The sequence below is a fragment of the Sinocyclocheilus rhinocerous genome, unplaced genomic scaffold (assembly GCF_001515625.1).
Source record: "Sinocyclocheilus rhinocerous isolate Xijiao unplaced genomic scaffold, SAMN03320098_v1.1 scaffold48, whole genome shotgun sequence".
NCBI classification, from domain to species: domain Eukaryota; kingdom Metazoa; phylum Chordata; class Actinopteri; order Cypriniformes; family Cyprinidae; genus Sinocyclocheilus; species Sinocyclocheilus rhinocerous.
In genome coordinates this window covers 102394-108170 of record NW_015635971.1, presented here as the reverse complement: position 1 = coordinate 108170, position 5777 = coordinate 102394, and positions in this window count along the sequence as shown.

The following is a 5777-nucleotide window of genomic DNA, read 5'->3' as shown; positions in this document are numbered from 1 at the left end:
TGTAACGTAGTATGGTATATGGGCAACTCTGGTAATGCTGCCCTCTCATTCATTGATCTGCTAACCGCTATGTTATGCTCACGTGTTCTGATAATAATAGCTTTCTAGGACTAAACATTATTTGAATAATTGGTAAAAAAAAAGTTAAATATCTTAACCCTGCTGTTAGACCTACCTAAGAAACTAAAAAGCAATTTATTTAATTGGAAGGCCTGTCGTTATTTTTTTATTTGTGCTATCATTATTCATTTCTTTATTTGTTCTTATTTTATTACTGACTGCTTACTTGTCATTTTTTATTCAATTCAAAGTTTGAAATATCATGCTACTGCAACAAAATTACCCCAGTGTAAAATTTAAAAAACACTGAGTGAGCAAATATTTGTGAGATAGCTAGTTATAATGGTAATTAAATAATGTTTACATATGTATAAAAGCCTACATTAAAATCTGTCATATAAATTGGTCTCTTCATTAGAAATTAGCCTATTGATTGCCACCATTGATGGACAAAATGTTTTAATAATATTAAAAATATCTGTATGACATTATATTCTGCAGTTCTTCCCTGTTGTACCGAATATCTATACTTTTCAAATTATCATATCGAAGTTAGAAATTCAAATATTGTGACAAAATTAATTTTGTAGGGTGCCACAGGTTTGTTAAAATTTCCAAAGGGTGCCGCGACTAAAAAAAGTTGGCAAACACTGGTCTAAAGAACTAGTCTGACCAACTAGCAGTTAGTCAAGGGGTAATCCGTCTTACTTTTCGGATTCAAATTAGACCATTATATTATGTAACTGACTTTAAAAAGAAAAAAAAAGATTTTTAAATCATTTAAAAAAAAAAAGATTATCTTGTAAGACAAATCTAAGCAGTTTATGCAACCGGCCACAGGTATTTGTGAATGAGAGGCCTGCTGATTAATGAAAATTATTACACTGAATTAAACAACACCCTCCATGAGGAAAGCCTATGAAATTCCTTCAAAGGGTGAATTAAAATAGTATGATCTTCATTCTATCACCTTAACTTTTACCTGAGAGCTTTTGTTACAAAGAGCATAGATGAAGACAATAAACCGTGATATTCACCAAATGTGTTCTCACACATGACATATCTCATATAAAGAAGCATTTGCATAAGAAGCTCACTGCTTCAGTCACACCTCCTGTACTGTATGTACACAGACAGACATAGATGCACCAGTGCACACACCCTCTCTGAGTCAATGAGCACTTGTGTCCTGTCTTGTCCTCTCCAGCTGGCTCTCTCAGTGGCTTACTCAGCGTGATTGGACCGTCACTGATAATCATGAGTCACACGCCATCTTCATGTGCACAGCAGTGCTCCAACAGACAAAAAAAACAAAAAAACTTTTTTTCCCATAATATTATTAATATTTCGCATTACCAATGTGTAATACAGTGCTGCTTGAAAGTTTGTGAACCCTTTAGAATGTTCTATATTTCTGCATAAATAACCCAAAACATCATCAGATTTTCTCACAAGTCCTGAAAGCAGACAAAGAATCGAATCAAACAAAGGAGACTAAAATATATTATTTATCGAGAAAAATGATCCAGTGTTAAATATCTGTCAGTGGCAAAAATCTTTGCTTTCAGTATCTGGTGTGACCCCATTTTGCAGCAATAACTGCAGCTAAATGTTTCTTTGCTGATGAGTCCTGCACAACCGCTTGTTGGAATTTTAGCCCATTCCTCAGTACAATACTGCTTCAACTCTGTGATGTTGGTGGATTTCCTCCCATGAACTGCTTGCTTCAGGTCCTTCCACAACATTTCAATTGGATTGATGTCCAGACTTTGACTTGGCCGTTCCAAAACATTAACTTTGTTCTTCTTTAACCATTCTTTCTTGTGTGCTTGGGGTTGTTGTCTTGCTGCATGAACCACTTTCTCTTGAGATTCAGTTCTCGGGCAGATGTCCTATATTTTCCTTTAGAATTTGCTGGTATAATTCGGAATTCATTGTTCCATCAATGATGGCAAGCCGTCCTGGCCCAGATGCAGCAAAACAGGCCCAAACCATGATACTACCACCACCATGTTTCACAGATGCGATGAGGTGTTGGAATGCAGTGTTTTTTTTTCTCCAAACATAATGCTTCTCATTTAAACCAAAAAAGTTATATTTTGGTCTCATCCATCCACAGAACATTTCTCCAATAGCCTTCTGGTTTGTCCACATGATCTTTATCAAACTGCAGACGGGCATCAGTTTTTTTTTGTTTGTTTTTTGGAGAGCAGTGGCCTTCTCCTTGCAACTCTGCTATGCACACCGTGGTTGTTCAGTGTTCTCCTTATGGTGGACTAATGAACTTTAACATTAGCCAGTGTGAGAAAGGCCTTTAGTTTCTAGAAGTTAACCTGGGGTCCTTTGCAACCTCGCAGACTATTACACGTCTTGCTTTTAGAGTGATCTCTGTTGGTGGACCACTCCTAGGGAGGGTAACAGTGGTCTTGAACTTCCTCCATTTGTACACAATCTGTCTGACTGTGGAATTGGAAAGTCCAAACTCTTTAGAGATGGTTTTGTAACCTTTTCCAGCCTGATGAACACAGCAACTCTTTTTCTGAGGCCCTCAGTGGTCTCCTTTGTTTGTGCCATAATTCACTTCCACAAGCATGATCAGACTTTGATAAATCCCTGTTCTTTAAATAAAATAGGGCACGCACTGACACCTGAAAGTCATCCCACCGATTAAAAAAACAAATGCCTCTGAACAGATGGACTCTAACTTCACCTTCAAATTAACTGCTAATCCTAGAGATTCACATACTTTTGCCACTCACAGATATGTAATATTAGATCATTTTCCAGAATAAATAAATGACAACGTATATATTTTCATCTCGTTTGATTGAGTTCTCTTTGTCAACTTTCAGGACATGCGTGAAAATCCATTGATCTTCTAGGTTATATTTTATGCAGAAACTTCTAAAGGGTTCACAAACTTTCAAGCAGCACTGTATATCTAAATGCATGAAGCAGCTGTTCAATAAACAATGCTCTAACATCTTTCCATGAAAATGAACAAATGAAATTGAAAAGATTGCACAAGATTATGCTATTCAATGTGTTAATTGTTGTTTCTTTGTAGTTATTTGTGATATTTATTAGCAATTTCTAAGTGGACATACTCCAAAACGTAGAACAATCTACATTAAAAATCACAAGAAAATAAGCTGATACTAGATTGCACCTGATTTGAGGCAATAACAGACCAATACAATCCAGGTGATGGCATGAAGTCAAAAAAAAAAAAAAAAAAACGAAAAGGAAAAATCTGTTCTTATATACAGTAAATGACATAGACTGGAATATGGAATATTGTGCAATAGTCATTACATGGAAAAATGGCCTGAACATTTGGCTAGAAAGTGCCACGAAAAAAGAAAAATCACATGGGTTTATGCCTGTAAATGGGGTGTATTACTGCTTCTACTATACAGATGCTTTTTTTTTCTCAATCGTGTTTCCAAATGACCTCAAACAACGCGCTTCGCAAGCCATGACCTCTGTCTCTTTTGGCTCTGACTAATTGTTTCTATTGTGGTCTTTGTTAAGTTTGTCACTCGGCAGGTCTGTGGCACCAGGCCTGAGCCAGAATGGAGAGAGCAGATGAACAGAAAGGAAGAGTAGGTGCGACCACACCATCACCCCCTCAAAGCATGGCCTCTTACTGCGCTGCCACTCACTCCTGCCGAGGGATGATTAACTATACTTATGTAACCAGCTCGTTCTATACTTACTTTAGAACATTCACACACCCTATGCAAGCATCATTACGGATTCTTCAAATGATAGTTTGTAAGCACTGGACGTGTACAGGGTACGTTTACACGACAAAGATGTACTAAAAACAGAAGTTTTTCCTTTGCATTTTTTAAAAGTTTTGCGTGTAGACAACAAAATTGTCAAAATGATCCCCATTCACATGGATCTGCGAAAATTACTGGTAACACTTTATAATAACTTTCATTAATAAATCATTAACAAACATTATATAATGCTAAATGGATCATTAGTTAATGCATATTCAAAGAGTTAGAAACGTGAGATAATGTGCTTGTTAATGGTTGCTAATAAACTTATTAAACCTTAGATAATGTTCAAACAAATCATTATTTCATGTAAGTTAAAAAGCTTACAAATGTCATTAAACTTTCAATTTCATATGATCAAGTGCTTATTGAAAATCTACAAATGATTTTAACAGATGTTATAAACTGATTAATAGCTTGTGTTAATGCACAACACTTTTGCTGCTATTGAGGTGTGATACGGGTAAGGTTAGGGACAGGTTTGGTGGTATGTGTAGGTTTATGGGTTGGTTAAAAGGTCAACAGTGTACAGGGGTTAATTTGATTATTATAAGGGAACACGGTTCTGTTTATATTATGTTTTGATAAATGAACAAGTATTTTCTTTTAAAAAATGATTTGTTTTCCCCTGTTTATTAATGATTAGTAAACATTTATAAACATTTGCAAATGATGAGTAATTTCCACTTTAGTTCGGATACTGCAAATACATGAACAAATAATTCATAGATTATTTGTTAAGATGTGTAAATAGAGGTCTACACAACAAACAAAGACCAACAAATGAAGAACATATGAACTGAAAGATTACTGACATTTGTAAGCATTTCAATTTACATTAAATAATCATATGTTAATCATTAGGTAATGTTTAGTAAGTTCATTAGTAAACATTAACAAGAACATTATCTCATATTTCTAGCTATGAGAATACAGTATATATTAACTAATGATCATTATATAATGGTATATAGTTTAATGCAAGTAACTGGCAGGAAAAACTCAAATTGACTGATTTTAAGTCATTTTATGTTTCACAGAAAAAGGTCCTACACGCTTAGTTGCTCTAAATCTCATTTGCCCTGTTGCTTTGTAAAGCATTCGAAAGGGCTTAATGATTATTCTCTCCTCCTTTTAATTACACCTGAAACTGAAGCAAACATCTGTGAGTTTGTTGACGGAGACATTTGGGCTGCAGAGAGTGTTTCAGCACAATCGACGAATCTTTGAGAGCACCAATTTTGATCAATAGATCTAGTATATGAACAATTACTCTGTACACTCCTCAGACAGCAGGGAGGCAAAGTATTGGATAACCTTGATAAGAAAGATGTATCACCATCACCATGGCAACTCATCATTTTCAATTTCATTAGCAGTTTTTAGCATCTACATATTCATCCATCCACGTTCTTTCACAAGTAGGCATGTTATTGAAGACCAGACTTTGGTGAACTGTGAAATACCTTGGCCTCAAATGTATTTGTAAATTTTAGATACTTAAATCACATGTAAAAATCCACAATCAACCCTAACGCCTAACTTTTCAAAACCTTTTTTTTTTTTTTTTTTTAACAATGACCTTTAACTAACTCGAGGTTATTTTTAGTGGATGTATGAAGTCAGTTCTTTTAGGTGTTCAAGCAACTACATGGTGAAGTTAATCACATTAACTATAAACATGATGCACTAACATTTGAATACCAAAACGCCACAATAGATTTTTAACATCAATTGATTGACTTAGGCCCAATCCCAATTCTATTTTATACCCCTTCCCCTTCCCCTACCCCTCCGCCTACCCCTTCCCCTTGTCGCTTGAAACAGAGTGTCAAGGGGTAGGGGTGAAAATATTCCCCTAAGAATTGGCACACCACTACGCCGTCACACGTCATCATACGTCGTCTAGCTCCTACAATACACACA